This window comes from Oratosquilla oratoria, chromosome 9 (assembly GCF_046742065.1).
Source record: "Oratosquilla oratoria isolate Oo_2021 chromosome 9, ASM4674206v1, whole genome shotgun sequence".
NCBI lineage: Eukaryota > Metazoa > Arthropoda > Malacostraca > Stomatopoda > Squillidae > Oratosquilla > Oratosquilla oratoria.
The window spans coordinates 8,580,995-8,598,494 of record NC_134785.1 but is presented as its reverse complement, the minus strand read 5'-3'; the positions used below and the strand labels follow the sequence as shown (position 1 = coordinate 8,598,494).

The 17,500-nt window shown below is 45.4% G+C and overlaps 1 protein-coding gene across 8 annotated transcripts in view; it reads left to right on the top strand.

Annotated features, from left to right (window-relative positions):
* LOC143028161 (cytotoxic granule associated RNA binding protein TIA1) overlaps positions 1-17,500 on the top strand; it is a 1,322,924-nt gene that overhangs the window by 42,007 nt on the left and 1,263,417 nt on the right. The gene's annotated exons all lie outside the window — the stretch shown is intronic.

Here is a 17,500-nt window from a genome sequence, read left to right as displayed (position 1 = left end):
CGTACTCGGAACCTTTCTGTCTTGTAATACTCTAAGCACGAGATCGAGCGTAAAGCTAGATTGCTCATCATTAGGTGTTTAGAAAGGGAAGGAAATGAGATTAGACAAGTCAAGAAATGGTTAGGAAATTTTAGTTTTGCTAACAGAAATAACGCGGGTGATGCGCGTTGTAGGAAAATGGATGATGTTTGATGATTTTGCCTTGTCGAAGGTAATGGAGTATTGCTTTTTTGGGGGGAGAAAAGTTCGCGGAAGTGATCTTATTGGGAATGAGAAATAGAATGATATAAAGAAATGTAAAGGATGAGACGGGTCGTAAAAAAACATATTGAAAAAGGTTAAAAAAAATGAACGAGTTGATTGGAGGAGATGAATAGAGAAGGGTGATTATAGTTGAATGATATCATAGGGTTTTGTGGATTTAAGTGGGTGAGAATCACCAGCTGGTTTTTTGGTGGGACAAAATGTTGGCGCGTGTATATCTCCATACATATGTCTTCATACGGAGGGAGTCTAAGAAATATTGGCGAGAAGATTAGTTTCACGTGTTATTTTTTTTCCGGGAGATTATTTTCGCAACATCCTAGAGTATTAAATGTGGAAGTAAACACCAGGAGCCTCATAACTCAGGATAGATTATTGTAGAATTTCAAGAAGAAAATTTGGAATTAATGATGATGAGGGTTAGGTCGTTGAGGATGATGACGCAAGAGAGAATGAAAAATGGCTGGGATGAGTCAAGCTTCAAGAGAAGATGCAAATAGAAACAATGATGTAAAGAATGTAAAGAAGATAAAAGGAGATGTGTCCTCGAAGTAAGACGTAATAGGTAGATAATTAAAGGAAAAGAGAATGAATATGAGAAATGGGTTAATAAGAGATGGAACAGAAAGAAAGACAGCAGAGAAGGATCAATATATATATATATATATATATATATATCTATATATATATATATACACAGATATATATATATATATATACACATAGCGTTTGCTCTCCCGTAATCAAGATATAAATCGTCTTATAAACTAAAACAAAATCACTTAAGAACACCACAATTTTGAGGAGGTTAAAGGAAGGATTTTTGAGGAGAATGGGTTGAGGAGTAAGGAAAGGATGGGGCGACGAAAAGTAAGAAAAGGAGGTTAGATAAAATTAAGAAGAAGAAAAAAAAAGAAGAAGTAAAGAGAGTCTAGGCGAGACAGGAAGAGCTTGTGAGGGAGGTGCAGGGCGTCGCTGGGTCCCTGTGCTTATTATTTGCTCCCCTGTTGGTCGATAGCCTACGCACCTGAGTCCCCTTAAATGGCCAGCCCACTTTACCATATGCCAACCATTACTTGTGCCACCCAGACCCCCTTCTCCTTTCTTCCCTACCCTCCTTCTCTGCCCTTCCTCCCTCCCTCCCTTCCTCTCTACTTTTACTCCATCCTTCCCTATCTCCCTCTCTATCTTCCTATCTCTTTTTCTTCTTCCTTCTCTCTATTCTTCCCCTCCCTAAATGCTTTCCTTCTTCCCTATCTGACTCCCACAACCCGGCTTCATTGTCTCCCTCTCTCTCTCTCTCTCTCTCTCTCTCTCTCTCTCTCTCTCTCTCTCTCTCTCTCTCTCTCTCTCTCTCTCTCTCTCTCTCTCTCTCTCTCTCTCTCTCTCTCTCTCTCTCTCTCTCTCTCTCTCTGTCTCTCTCTCTCTCTCTCTCTCCCTCTCTCTCTCTCTCTCTCTCTCTCTCTCTCTCTCTCTCTCTCTCTCTCTCTCTCTCTCTCTCTCTCTCTCTCTCTCTCTCTCTCTCTCTCTCTCTCTCTCTCTCTCTCTCTCTCTCTCTCTCTCTCTCTCTCTCTCTCTCTCTCTCTCTCTCTCTCACTCACACTCTCTGTTACTCCCTCTATCTTTCATTTGTTCTTTCTCTCCTTCGTTCCTTTCTTTATTTCTTCCCTAGGGTTTTCCCTGTTCCCATCTGTTCTGCTTTAGCCTCAGATCTTCTTTTCGCTCCCTCCCCGCCCCACACTCTTCCTTGCCCACGTCCTCGTCCTCGTTCTCACTGTCCTCGTTCTCGTCATCACCCAATCCTTCGGCGTCCTCGCACTTCTAGTCTTCGTCGTCCCCTTTCCCTTTTTTCGCCCTCGTTCTTTGTTGTCCTCCACGTCTTATCAGACGTCTTCGACTCTTCGGCTTTAACGTCTTTTACTTCTTTTATACCTTCTTCGTCTCCCGTTCCTTTATACCCTTAACCGGCTGGAGCAACTGTACATATTCTCCTCTCTCTCTCTCTCTCTCTCTCTCTCTCTCTCTCTCTCTCTCTCTCTCTCTCTCTCTCTCTCTCTCTCTCTCTCTCTCTCTCTCTCTCTCTCTCTCTCTCTCTCTCTCTCTCTCTCTCTCTCTCTCTCTCTCTCTCTCTCTCTATCTCTCTCTCTCTCTCTCTCTCTCTCTCTCTCTCTCTCTCTCTCTCTCTCTCTCTCTCTCTCTCTCTCTCTCTCTCTCTCTCTCTCTCTCTCTTTTTTTTTTTTTTTTTTTTTGTCACCTTTCCTCCTCTCTTATTAATTTGATATTTTTATTCTTATTCTTTTTTTCGTTTCTTATCTTCCCCACCTCTCACCTCCAGCATCTTTTGCATCTTTCATCCCTCCTTCCCATCTACTTCCATCTACTTCCACCTCATCCTATCCCTTCCACTCTCCTCCACTCCTCCCTTCCCGGGCTTAACCTACACTTCCACCCAATCCTCTTTTCTACGCAACCGTTTTTCTCTCACGATCTCTCTCTCTACCTGAGTCTCAAACCTTCTCTTCTTTTTCCTCATTCTCCAGCCCATCCCTGTCCTGAAAATCCTTCTGTCCTCCTTGTACTCCTCTTTTCCTTCCTTTTCCTTCTTCTCTTCATCTTTCTCTTTTTTCTCCTCCTCCTCTTCGTTCTTTTCCTTCTCCCAATCCTCCCTTTTCTTCTTCTCTTCTTCCTTTTCCTCCTTCTCTTCCTCTTCCTCCTTTTTCTCCTCCTGTCCTTCGTTCTTTTCCCTCTTCTCCCAGTCCTCCCTTTTCTTCTTCTTCTTCCTCCTTTTCCTCTTTCTCTTCATCTTCCTCTTTTTTCTCCTTCTCCTCTTCGTTCTTTTCCTTCTTCTCCCAATCCTCCCTTTTATTCTTCTATTCTTCCTTTTCCTCCTCCTCTTCATCTTCCTCCTTTTTCTCCTCCTCCTCTTCATTCTTTTCCTTCTTCTCCCAATCCTCCCTTTTCTTCTTCATCTCTTCTTCCTTGTCCTCCTCCAATCAAACTTCCTCCTTATCATCTTCCTCCTCATATTTTCACCATCCCTCCCAAACATCCTCTTCCTCTTCCCAAACCATATCTTCCTTCTTCTCCTCTTCTCCTCTTCTTCCTTACCTATTATTCCTCCTTCCACCCTTTCTCATCCTTCGCAGTCTTATTTTCATCCTCCTCCTCCTCTTCCTATTCCTTTTATGTCTCCTCCTCCTCGTCTTCCTCCTCTTTGTCTTTTTCCTCCTTCCCCTTTATCCTCCTCTTGTTCTTTGAGGCTCTCTCCTTCCATCTGACCTCTGACTTGATCTTCCTTTTCTTTTCCTTTCCATTTCCTTTCTTCCCCTCCAGCGCTTGCTCTTCTTCCCACTGAAATCCTCCTCCTTCTCCTTCTCCTCTTTCTCTTCTTTCTCCTCTTTCTTCTCTTTTTCCTCCTCCTTCGCTTCCTTCTCCTCCTTTTTCTCCTTCTTCTCCTTCTTCTCCTTCTCCTCTTTCCTCTCCTTCTCCTCCTTCTTCTCCTTCTTCTCCTTTTTCTCCACCTTCTGCTCCTTCTCCTCCTCCTCCTCCTCCTCCTTTTTCTCCTCCTCCTCCTCCTCCTTCTCCTCCTCCTCTTTCTCCTCCTCCTCCTCCTTCTCCTCCTCCTCCTTCACCTCCTCCTCCTCTCCTTCCCGCTCCCTTCCCCACTTCTCTGTCCTTCTTTCTCAACATTCCGAATCTCCTCCCGAAGAGGAAGCTACGCTGTGTCCTGCAGAAGGAAGTTCCTGTCCCTCTCCTTCCTTTCCCCTCTCCTTCCTATCCCCTCTTCCTTTCCCCTCTTCCCCTTTCCTTGTATTTTGACTCTTCCAATCTCTCTTCCTCTATCTCCAACTCCTCTATGTTCCTCTCTCTTCTCTTCCCTTCCCATCTCTTCTTCTGCTCTCCTTTTCCTTCCTTCTGTGTCTTCACTTACCTTATCCCCCCTCTCTTCCCCTCTCTTCTCCTCTCTTCCCTTTCCCGTTCTTTCCATTCCCTTGTTTCTTCTCCCCCTCCCTTCCCTCTTCCCTCCCTCCCTCCCTCCCACCTCTTCCTCCTCAACAAGTATCCTCCTTTCCTTCCCTTTTCCTTTCCTTTTCTTCCTTTTCTTTCCCTATAGTCTCCTCTTTTTCTCTCCAATTTGTCTTTCTTTACATCACTCAATTTCTCTTTTTTCTCTTTCTCTCTCTTCCCCCTTTACCTTTCTTCCTCATCTGCCAATCCCTCCCTTCCCTTTACTTTTCCCTTCCCTTCCTTTCCTCTCTTCCCTTCCCTTCCCTTCCTTTCCTTTCTCTTCCCTTCCTTTTCCTTCCCTTCCCTTCCCTTCCCTTCCCTTCCCTTTCCTTCCCCTTTCCCTTCCCTTTTCCCTTCCCTTCCCTCCCCTTTTCCCTTCCCTTCCCTCCCCTTCTCTTCCCTTTCCTTCCTTCCCTTCCCTTTCCTTCCTTCCCTTCCCTTCCCTTCCCTTTCCTTCCCCTTTCCCTTCCCTTTTCCCTTCCCTTCCCTCCCCTTCTCTTCCCTTTCCTTCCTTCCCTTCCCTTCCTTTCCCTTCCCTTCTCTTCCCTTCCCTTCCCTTCCCTTCCCTTCCCTTCCCTTCCCTTCTCTTCCCCTCACAGTTTTTCATCTGGTTGGGCCCGGGCTGCCCTCCTTACGGCCGACTGGTCCCTTGCTCCTATAAACTGTAATATGTTAACTTTTCTCTCCCTTCTTTACCGTCTCCTTCTCCCAAGCTGTCGTAATTTCCTTTCTTAGCGCGCGTTAGCTGTTCTTTCTTTCTCTCTCCTTTTGTCACCACTCTTCCCTATCCTTCCATTTTTTTTTTTTTTTTACTTATGCTATTTACCCCTTTTTGATCCCAAATGCAAAATGTCGTACATTCTTTTGCTTTCGTTTATTGGTCTTTGTTGTCTTCCTTTCCCGCCCCTCCTCATCTTCCTCTTCCTCATCTTCCTCCTCCTCATTCTCCTTCTGTTTCTCCTTCTCACCATCTTCCTCCTCATCTTCCTCCTCCTCCTCCTCATTCTCCTTAACCACTTCCTCATCCTTCTGTTTCTCCTTCTCATCATCTTCATCCTCATCTTCCTCCTCCTCCTCATTCTCCTTAACCACTTCCTCATCCTTCTGTTTCTCCTCCTCCTCATCTTCATCCTCATCTTCCTCTTCCTCATCTTTCTCTTCCTCCTCCTTCTGTTTCTCCTCTTCCTCCTCGTCATAATCATCTTCCTCTTCCTCATCTTTCTCCTCCTCCTCCTTCTCCTTAACCACTTCCTCCTCCTTCTGTTTCTCCTTCTCCTCCTCGTCATAATCATAATCATCATCAAATTATCTCGTCCTCCCCCCAGCTCCGGCCCAATCCCTCACCCCTCAACTCCTCCTCACCTCCTTTGCTGGTCCCCTTCCCGCCTTCCCCTTCCCGCCTTCACCTTCCCCCTTACGCCCTCTCCCACCCCGACTCGGCCGGTTGTTTGCCGTTCTCCTTTCTGGCAATTTACGTTCAAATTGCCATCCCCTGTTAAACATCACACGACTGTCGAGAAGGGCAGTATTCATATTGGTGCATCACGCTCCCTTATCTTCCATGCCACTTCGGAACACTTGAGGAGGAGAAGGAGGGTGAGAAATAGGGGTAGAAGAAGAAAAAGAAGAAGGAGGAGGAGGAGGAAGGAGAAGAGAAGGAGAGTTAGAAGAAGAAAAATAAGATGAAGGAGAAGGAGGAGTATGCAGGAGGAGAGAAGGAGAGGTACAAGAAGAAAAATAAGGAGGAAGAAGAGGAAGAAGAAGAAGGAGAGAATGAGACGTAGAAGAAGAAAAAGAAGATGAAGGGGGAAGGAGGAGGATGAAGAAGAAGGAGGGGAGAAGGAGAGGTAGAAGAAGAATAAAAAAAAGGAGGAGTAGGAGGAGGATGAAGTAGAAGGGGAGAAGGAGATGTAGAAGAAGAAGAATAAAAGAAGAAGGAGGAGGAGGAGGAGAGAAGGAGAGGGAAGAGGAGGAGTAAGAGGAGGTTAAGGGAGCTTGACCTCTAGTTAGCTCGTCTTTGACGAAAACCGACTCTGGTAACCTTCAGCGCCACTAACCATCAGCACCGCTTGCTCCTTCAGTAATTTTTTATTTCATTATTTATTTATCTTTACTCTTTCTTATGTTTTAATGCATTCTATAAACAGTTTTATTCCGTTGAGGGAACAGTTTCGGCACAGAATTTGCTTTCCTTCAGTCGAAAGACTTCTGTCCCTAACTGGATCCCTCATCTGAACGAAATCTATTGACATAAACAAAAACAAATCCTCCATTTTACGTCATCGGGATGAGCATGTCCATCTCCATAATCCCTGTTTTCATTTTACTCACTTATTAGATTCCACTTACTTGTTTTAGTCGTTATCGTAGTTGAATAGATATCGACTGACTTCCAGTCGAGTTTTTTTCTCTCATTGCCTTGAACCACCATAAGCATGACTCAGAGGGCTTGGCCTTCTTCATTCTTCTTCTTAGGCTATTAAGAGCCACGACAGAGCTTGATGGGGTTCCCATAGTAAGACCCTTGTTTGGCACACCCACTGCACCGCCGCCAGGCAACAGTGGCATTCAGTCGTTTAATCCCTTAATCCGAGGGGCTGGCCCTCTACAGGAGAGTCCCTTCTAAGGAAACTACAAAGGTCAAGAAACCGAATCTATTTACCTCGGAGTCCGTCTTTTAGCTGGACGGAATCGTCCAACATCAACTGGAATGATTTTTTCAGTGTATGACCAGGTCGAAAAGGGGTTAGTCATTCAATCAATCAATCAGTCAACTGGGGCAAACGCGTGCTGGCTCTTGGCCCTTTTATGTGGGTCTCGCCGTTCCGGGTCAAACCTTAAAATTATCTGGAACGGTCCTTGTCTGTACCGCCACGCGAACCTTGTCTGTAGCAAGATATCACCTGTAGCTCTCTTCCTTGTCTTTAGTCCAATGTTGCTCATCTTTTTCTCCTTTGCGGTACCTTTGAAACAATTTCTTGGATTACATAATCCCTACATAACAACCCCTGTACTTTTTATCGTTTTTTTAAAGCTTAAACATAATACATGTTTTTCTTTATTTTATTGATAATGCAGAGTCAAGAAAACAAAATTTATAGCAAAAGGGGCACCAAAAAATCCTGTAGTCGGTTCGTCTATCATTATTCTTCAAGAAACACTTCATGAAGGCATACTCTTGTGAAAACCTATAACAGGAATTTGACATTCAGAGTGTGAATCAGCTAAGGAAATGCCGTTTTAGCCCTTTTGTTATGGGAAGCCCTTAGGTTTTTCACCCCGGGCTAAAGACAAACAGTTTCATTTAGATGACATTAGAGTTCTGTGCAGAAAGACGTGTGGAACGATATATTCGTATATCCTTTATAAAGATCTGTCGTATCTTGTCCGTTTAATCCAGGTTTACATTTCTCTCACGGGCCCATCAAATCATTACTAGGCGTAGATATATCCAGGCCAAATGAAATAAGATTTTTGTGAACTTCCGGTTGATGTCTTCGAGTTGTTTAGTTCTCGTAGTATTATAATTTCGCACAAAATAACCTGTACCTCGTATGGTCACGAGGTTGGCAAAGTCTCACAAAGAGTTTAGTCCCTTTACTTTCCACGTAGACTTTCCTCACAGGAGCTTCCATAAACTTACCCATAAAGCCACTTCAAGTTGGCTCAACTCTGCCAACACCTCATACTGTTTCGTCCGTGTTAATAAAAGGCATGCCGTGCCAACAGCTGGGTTAGAGTTATCACTGCCTACAGAAACTATACCAGTAACTTGGTGACCCTACAGGTGGCTGTTGCTATGGAAACCATGTACGTGCACCTTCCCGAAGTATACGTAGCCTCGTCATAACAAGACACGTTCATAATGAATCTGCAAACGTTCAAACTGCCCAGACCAGGTTCTCTCTCTTGTTTTATGCACTAAATTCTTTTTAGTATCGTGCATGGTAGCTCCAACCATGCACCGTCTTGTGATATGGCCTCAAATAGATCCATCCTTACCAACACCAAGAACTTTGTCACATGTCAATAATCAGGTAATTAGTTGTTTAGGTAAACAGAAGGCTTGTTGGAATAGGTTAGGTACGGTCATTCCCGTTTCTTGTTACAAATAGGGAATCGGCTTTCATAATTGCGTCACAGCTTCAGGTACTGATAGGCTTACTACGTACAAAGTAAAGTTAAAGACAAAACTTTCTCCTGATTTCAGTCGTATAAACGAAAACGTTTAGAACAAATGTAAATTATTCTTTGTATTAATTTCCCCAAATTAAATTGGATTTCAGTTAGAGAAATTACATCCTTTAAAAATTGCGTGTAATCAGTTTTATTTCCTTGATTAAATCAGAATGGGTTATCATGAGAACTTTTGTACTTGGCTGTATGTATGCATGCTTATAATTTTCCTTTATCATCCGTTCGTAGAATTTTGTTCCATAAAAGATCTTAGTATAGTTGAATTTAGTCTATACTTTAGCTGGCTTTCATCATAGTTGGAGATTTCACTTTTGATTATTTTTGTTTATTTTTCTGATATAATTCACTTTAGTTTGATATCAATTTATGAGGTTTTACTTATTTTGTTGTTATTTTTGTTTTGATTTTATTTCATACAATTTTTCTTTTGTTTTACCTCATTGAATTTCATTTTCTACCCTTTTATACTTTCTACCATTCCAGCACTAGCTCACTATTACCATGATATTCCTCTACTTTCGTTTGGTTTCGCCCATGAAAAAGAAAGAGTCACTCTTAAGTCTTGGCTACCGACTTATTTGCATAGCAGAGAACCAGTGGACAGGAACTCAGGCCTGACGAAGAGAGCATGTGTCATGCATGTGGATGCGCCACATAGGAGCAATGCTTCAATTGCGGGACTTTTGGTAATCGATCAAAGGATCCTGCATTCCCTGTGTTGTTTTGTTGTATCTGTGTCAAGGACTCTCTATGTAGCCGACCTTCCATTCCTCTTCCTTCTCCTCTTCCTTTTACGCTCTCTCTAACTCCTCTTCTCCTCTTACTCCCTCCTCCTTCTCTCCCCCCCCTTTCTCCTCTCTCCTATTCCGCCTTTTGTTGTATCAGTGTCAAGGACTCTTTGTAGCCGACCTTCCATTCCTCTTCCTTCTCCTCTTCCTTCTCCTCTTCCTTTTACGCTCTCTCTAACTCCTCTTCTCCTCTTCCTCCCTCCTCCTTCTCCCCTCCAATCTCCTCTCTAATCTCCTCTCTCTAACTCCTCTTCTCCTCTTCCTCCCTCCTCCTCCTCCCTTTTCTCCTCTCTCCTATTCCACCTTTAGTTCCTCTCACTCCTCCTCTTCCTTTTCTTCCTCCTCCTGCTTGTCTTATTTCCCATCTACTCCAATCTCCTTCCCCTTGCTCTTCTCCTTACCTTCCTCTTTTTTCTTAACCTCTTCCTTTTACTCATATTTCTCTTTACCATTCTACCTTCCTTCCCCCCTTATTCCCTTATCTACCTTATCTTTATCTTTATCCTTATCCTTCTCAATTTCCCATCCTCTTCCTCCTTATCTTACTCCTCTTCTTCCTATTCTGTTTCCTTCCCTCCTCCTTCTCCTCCTCTTCTATTTTCTTTTCCCCCTTCTCTTCCTCCTTTCCCTCCTTTTCTTCTTTCTCCTCCTCTTCTTCCTCCAAATTCATCTCCTCCTTTTCCTCCTCCTTCTCCACCTCCTCCTCCTCTTCCTATACCTCCTTTTTCTCAACCTCCTCCTCCTCTTTTTCTTTCTACTCTTCCATTTACTCATTCTTCTTCTTCTACTCCTCCTCTGCTTCCTCCTCCTCCTCCTCCTCCTCCACCTTCCCCTTCTCCTCCTCCTCCTCACTTCTTACTACTCTATCTCCTATTCTTCCCACTCTCCTACTCTATCCACTCCTCCTCCTCCTCCTCCTCCTCTTTCTCTTTTTCTTCTATTATTTTCCCTTCCCCTCTTTTTTCTTCTCCCTCTTTTCTTGCTCCTCCACCTCCTCTTCCTTTTCAACTCTTGCTCCTTCTCCTCCTCCTAATCCTCCTGTCCTTGTCCTCTTTTGTCCTCTTTGTTCTCCTTGCTTCTTCTCTACTTCATGTTCCTTCTAGCTTCCCTTTGCCTTCTTCTCATTTCCCTCTTTATCCTAGTTCCCCTCTTTTTCAACCACTCCGCTTCTTTCTCCTCTTTCTACTTCTCATTCCCTCCTCCCCTTACTCCTCCTTCTTTCTCTTCCTTTCCTTCTTCCTTTTACTTCTTCTCCGCCTTCCACATCCTCCTTTTCCTTTTCCTCCTTCTTCTCTTCCTCCTCCTTTATCCTCCTTTTCCCCCCTCCTCTTCCGTCTCTTTCCTTTTCTTTTCCATCTCATACCTTCCTTTCATCTTTCCTTCTCATTTTTTTTCCTCTATTCACTCCCCCTCATCTTCCCTTTTCTTTCCTTTCCCTTTTCCCTTTTTTCCCTAATTTACTTACCTTTTCCTTCGTTTATCCTTCACTACTTCTTCCTCTTTCTCCTTTTCTTTTGCATCTCATCCATTTTCTTTTTCTTATCTACTCGATCTTCCTTCTCCTTTTCTTCCTCCTCCCACTACTCTTCCTTTCCTCTCTTTTTCTTTCTCTTTTTGTAATACCTTCTCTCCTCTACTTTTCCTTTACTCACAAACATCTTTGTCTTCCTTCACTTTAGGTAATTCATGTCCTCCTCCTCCTCATCATCCTCGTTCTTGTCTTCTTACTCCTCCTCCTCCTCCTCCTCCTCCTCGTTCTTGTCTTCTTACTCATCCTCAGCCTCATCCTCATCCTCATCCTCATCCTCGTTCTTGTCTTCTTACTCACCTTCTTACTCGTCATATTCGTCCTCGTCATCATCGTCGTCATTATGGTCGCCGTCACCGTGTCTCATAGTCGTCGTCATTATCATTCCCGTTGTCGTGTCTTCGTCTTTGTCCCACTCCTGTCCTCTTTATGGGTTCCTTCTCCTGCTTTCTTCGGGAGAGCTCGATTTTTTTTTATTTTCATTTTCTTTTGTTCGCGTGTTGTTCCCGTTTTCTATTCCCTCACTTCTCTTCCTCCCCTATATCCACAACTGCAGGTTTCATTCCACCCGTATTCCACCCCCCCCCCCTTCTTTTTTCCAAAATTCCCCGTCACCATTTTCGGTCTATTTCTGACGCTTGCTGCCTTCTTCCCCCCGTCGCTTCCGCACAAGAGTTCCTTGCTTTGTCTTGGCTCTAGGTCTTCCTGAAGACCTTCTTCCCGAAGGGAACTTTTCTTGTTGGGGGTCTTGACCTCCTTTCAATTGTTTTGCGGCCACGGAACACCTGGTCATGACTTGGCATATTTCGCCGCGGGGTGCCTACTTCAGAAGCTTCTGAGAGGTTTATCTTTAAACTCTGCGAGTTCTCTTGAAGGCGTTTTGTCTTCAAGACTTTGACTTTGTTTCAGATACTTTTTTTTTTAGGAATCATGGTCACCGCCTTAGACGTTTCTTCCAGGCACTCCTCGTAATACGGATTAAACGTTTCCCTGTCATTAAACATTGCCTTCTTCATTATCTCCTCCTCCAAATGGCCTCACCGTGGTTGCCAACTTTTTTCTTTTATTTTAAATTTAGCTTATTTATAAATATTCATCTATCTAAAATCTATCTACACACACACACACACACACACACATACACACACACACACACACATATATATATATATATATATATATATATATATATATATATATATACATACATATGTATATATATGCCGCTTACTTGCTACAGAGACTTGTTCTATCTGTGAGTTTGGCCAATTCTATTTTTTAATTATGACCTCCATGATCACCACCACCATCAACATCTCCATCGCCATCATCTTCACCATCACTATCACTATTACCATCAATATCCCAACCATCACTTTCTCTTTCACTGTCATCATTGCCATCATCATCATCATCATTATCACCCTCACCATCCCATTCACAACCAACATCCACCAGGATCTTGTTCCTCCTCGCTAAATGAGCCTTGATCTCTTTCCTTGTAAGAAATTAATTTATTTTTTGTTATTTCTTTGTATATATATATATATATATATATATATATATATATATATATAATATATATATATATATATATATATATATTATTTTCTTGCGTCCGATTTTGCATGGCATATTATTTTTCGATATTTTATTATAATTTTTCTTCTCAAATACACTTTAATTTCCTCACTTTTGTCTTTGGCCACTGTTACTCAATGATTAATTATTCCACACGTCCCTTTTTCCCACAGTCACCCCTTTGGCCACTTCCTTTTCTCCTCCTCGTCTCCTCGTCTCCTTGTATTCCAGTAAGGTCTCTCAGTTTTCTTTACGGTCATCTTTTTCCTTCTGGGGTCTCCTATTTGTTTACTTTTTTCCCTCTGGTCCCCCCGTTTTCATATTCCTCCTCCTTATCTTCCTCTTCCTCTTCCTCTTGTTATCATTCTCCCATCTTCTCCTCTCCTCCTCCTCCTCCACATCTTCCTCTTCCTCTTATTATCATTCTCCCATTTCCTCCTCCTCCTCCTCATCTTCCTCTTCCTCTTATCATTCTCCCATCTCCTCCTCTCCGCCTCCTCCTACTCCTCCTTCTCCTCCTCTTCCTCTTCCTCTTCCTCCTTTTCATCCACATCTCCCTTCTCTTACTACTTTTCTTCCTCATTATGACGAACATGAAGACCTTCATCATCATTACCCTCTTCCTTTCGCTATTCCTCCTACCATAGCTTCCCGTTAATCTCATGCTCTTCCATATCCTCCTTTCTTCCTCCAGGTCCTTCTCCTCCTTCAGCCCCTCCTCCTCCTCCTTCTCCTCCTTCAGCCCATCCTTCTCCTCCTCCTTCACCTCCTTCAGTCCCTCCTCCTCCTCCTCCTTCTCCTGCAATCCCTCCTCCTCCTTCATCCCCTTCAGTCCCTCCTCCTCTTCCTCCTTCTCCTTCAGTCCCTTCTCCTCCTCTTCCTTCTTCTCCTTCAGTCCCTCCTCCTCTTTCTCCTTCTCCTCCTTCAGTCCCTCCTACTCCTCCTCATTCTCCTCCTTCAGTCCCTCCTCCTCCTCCTCCTCCTCCTCCTTCTCCTCCTTCAGTCCCTCCTCCTCCTCCTCTTTCCCCTCCTTCAGTCCCTCCTCCTCCTCCTCCTCCTCCTTCTCCTCCTTCAGTCCCCTCCTCCTTCTCCTCCTTCAGTTCATCCTCCTCCTCCTTCTCCTCCTTCAGTCCCTCCTCCTCCTACTCATCATCATCTCTCTCCTCTTCTCCCACTCTTCCTCCTCACTCACTCTCAACTCATTTCCTCTTCCACTTCTTTCTCTACTCATTCACGACACATTTTGTCATTTTCCAAAGTTCCCAACACATTTCCATTTGTTCTTTCCCTCCTTTCCTTCCTCCCGATGATCCTCTTCCTCATCCTCCTCTTTTCTTACAACACACTCATTCCTCCACAGCCCTCCTTTCTCTCTCTTTCTCTTCAGCATTCTTCTATTCTCTCTCCTCCATTTCCTCTCTCGTCCACTCTCTACTCTTAAAACTTTTCTCTCTTAAATCTATCTTTCTTTCTGGCTGCTTCTAATTTTTTTAGGTAATAGACTCTTTTTATGCTCTTATGACTCTCTGTTCTTCTATCTTCTTCTCTTATACATTTGCATTCTTATTTTCTTCTTTCCATTGTTCCTTCTCTTCAACTTCTCTCTTCTCTTCCTTCTCTCCACTCTCTCTTCTCTTCTTTCTCTCTTTTCTTCTCCTCTTTTTTCCCTCATATTCTTTTTTTTTGTCTTCCTCCTCTCTTCTCTTTCTTCAAACTCCACCTCTCCTCCTCCTCTTTTTATCCCCTCCTCACATCTTCCTTATCCTCTCTTCCTCCTCTTCTTCTCCTTACCTTCTCTCCCACTCCTCTCTTGCCTATTTCCTACATACTCTCTCTACTTTTCTTCCATTCCTCTCTTTCTCTTTTCTCCCAATATTTCTAACCACTTTTCCTCTCCCTGTCCTCTCTTTCCCTGTCTCTCTCTCACTTCCGCTCTCCTCCCCTCTTACCATCGCCTCTCCTCCTCTCTCTTCCCCTCCTCTCTACTCACACCTCTCTATTCGTATCCATTCCACTACTGTCCTCTCACCTTTCCTCCTCTCTCTTCTCTCCTCTCTTCATTTATTCTTTCCCCTCTACCCTATCCTCTCCCCTCCCATCCCTCCTCTCTCCTTTTCTTCCCGTCCCTCACCTCCTCTTCCCTCCTCTTCCCTATCCTCCCGTCACCTCCCCTCTCTTCCTCTCGCTCCTCCCTTCCCCTCTTCCTCTAGTCCCCTCTCTTCCCCTCCCCTCTCCTTCTTTCCCCTTTCCATCCTTGCATGTCCTCCCTACTGACCCCCTTCATTCTCATCTCATTCTAACTTTTATCCTCTCCTCTCCTCTCCTTTCCTCTCTTCTTCTTTCCTCTCTTCACCTCTCCTTTCTTCTTCCCTCTCTTCTCCTCTCATCTCCTTTCCTCTCCTATCCTCTCCTTCCCTTTCCTTTCTTCTCTTTTCCTCTCTTCACCTCTCCTCTCCTATCCTCTCCTTTTCTCCCCTCCTCTCCTTTCCTCCCCCTTCCTCTCCTCCCCTCCGCTCTCCTCCACTTTCCTCTCCTGTTCTCTCTTCTCTTCTCGCTTCTCTTCTCTCCTCTCCCCACCCTTCCTCCCATCTCTTCTCTTCTCCTCTTCTCTCCTCTCCTCTCCTCCCTTCTCCTCTCCTTTTCCTTCCTCCCTTCTCCTCTCCTCTCTTCCTCTCTTCTCTCCTCTCCTCTCTTCTTCTCTTCTCTCCTCTTCTCTCCTCCCTTCTCCTCTCTCCTTCCTCTCCTCTCTTCTCCTCCCCTCTGATCTCTTCCCCTCTCCTCCTCTCTCCTCTCCTCCCCTCTCTTCTCCTCCCCTCTCCTCTCTTCTCCTCCCCTCTCCTCTCTTCTCCTCCCCTCTCCTCTCTTCTCCTCCCCTCTCATCTCTTCCCCTCTCATCTCCTCTACTCTCTTCCCCTCTCCTCTCCTCCCCTCTCCTCCCCTCTCCTTTCCTCTCCTTTCTTCTCCCTTCTCCTCCCCTCTCCTCTCTTCTCCTTCCCTCTTCCCTCCTTTTCTCTCCTTTCTTGTCCTGCCCTTACCTCTCCTCTCCTTCCTTCTTTCCTACTCTCTCCTCTTCCCTCCATCCCTTTGCCTTTTTATTTCCCCTTCTCTCACTTTCCTTCACTCTCCTCGTCCTTCCAAGCCCCCATATCCCCTCTCCTGCTCCTCCTCCTCCTCCTCCTCCTCCTCCTCCTCCTCTTCCCCTCACTCCTCTTCTTCTGGTCGCCCCAGTCATTACTTGAGGCCCTATCCATCCTTTCCTTTCTTTTCGTATATTTTTTATTTGTTTATTATTTCACAGTCACCTTCCTCTCCTCCTCCAACAACCACACCCATCCTCCTTCGCTTCCTTCCGTGGCTCTCAACCTCCCCACAAAAGCAGCAACAGCAGCGTTGCCCCTGTCTCCCCTTCCCTCGTCTCTCCCCCCCATCTCCACCTCTCCCCTGACCTCCTCCCTCCCCCTCCTCCTCCACCTCCTCCTCCTCCTCCTCCTCCTCCTCCTCCTCCTCCTCCTCCTCCTCCTCATCTTCGCTTTGGCTCTTCCATTCTCTCTGGAAGGGAATCCGTTCTTGGGTTTTCCTTCCGTTTCCCATTTTCCTTCGCATTGTCCCTCTTTCCGTCTCCTCCTCCTCCTCCTCCTCCTCCTCCTCCTCCTCTTCCGTTCTCTCTCTCTCTCTCTCTCTCTCTCTCTCTCTCTCTCTCTCTCTCGATGTTCTTATTTCTTATCTTTTCTTACCTTATTGCCAACTGTCCCGTGGCCTCTTTTCCCCTCTTTTCATCCTTTATAAAGCAGCCTTTTCCCCTCTCTTCTCTTGTCACCTCCCACTTGCTTGCTACATCTGCACTATTTTAATTGTTCCTTCTGTTGCCTTCTCTCTCTTTCTCTCTCTCTCTCTCTCTCTCTCTCTCTCTCTCTCTCTCTCTCTCTCTCTCTCTCTCTCTCTCTCTCTCTCTCTCTCTCTCTCTCTCTCTCTCTCTCTCTCTCTCACTCTCTCTCTCTCTCTCTCTCTCTCTCTCTCTCTCTCTCTCTCTCCCCTTCTCTCTCTCTCCCCTTCTCTCTCTCTCTCTCTCTCTCTCTCTCTCTCTCTCTCTCTCTCTCTCTCTCTCTCTCTCTCTCTCTCTCTCTCTCTCTCTCTCTCTCTCTCTCTCTCTCTCTCTCTCTCTCTCTCTCTCTCTCTCTCTCTCTCTCTCTCTCTCTCTCTCTCTCTCTCTCTCTCTCTCTCTCTCTCTCTCTCTCTCTCTCTCTCTCTCTCTCTTATCTTTTCGACCACCTTTTCTGGGTTTCCGCTGGTTGAGCCTTCTCTCCCCCAACTCTCTTTCCTTTCTATTTTAATCCCATAGTTCCTATCATCCTTTTTCCTTTCCATTTCCCCCTCTTCCCACTATCTCTCCTCTCCCCTATCTCCTCCCAATCTCCCCTCTCCTCTCTCTCCTCTCCTCTTTCCTCTCCCCACCCTTACTCTCCTTTCCTGTACACCTCTCCCCTCTTCCACCTACCCTTTCCCCTCTTTCCTCTCTCCTCTCCCCTCTCCCCATCCTCTCTCCCCTTCCCCTCTTCCCTCTTCCCTGTCCCCTTTCCCTTCTTTCCCCTCTTTCCTCTCTCCTCTTCCCTCTTCCTTCTTCCCTCTTCCCTCATTCCTCTCCCCTCTTCCCTCTCTCCTCTCTCCTCTCTCCTCTCCTCTCCCCTCCCTTCTCCCCTCTCCCCTTACCCCTTACCCCCTTCCCTCTCCCCTCTCCCTTTTCTGTTCACCACCTTCGCTCTCCCCTTCCCCTTTCCCCATTATCCTTTGCCCTTTCCCCTCTCCCCTCTCCCCTCTTCTCTCTTCTCTCTTCTCTCTCCTCTATCCACTGTCCCCTCTTCCTTATTCACTCTCCCCTCTCCCCTATTCACTCTCCCCTCTCTCCTCTTCCTTCTTCCCTCTTCCCTCGCCATTCTCCTCTCTCCCTTCTTCCCTCTTCCTATCTACTCTCCCCTCTCCTCTATTTACTCTCTCCTCTCTCCTCCTCCCTCTCCCCTCTTCCCTCTCTCCTCTTCCCTCTTCCCTCTCTCCTCTTCCCTCTCCCCTCTTCCCTCGCCACTCTCCCCTTTTCCCTCTTCCCTTCCCCTCTTCCCTTTCCCTCCTTTCCCCTCTTCCC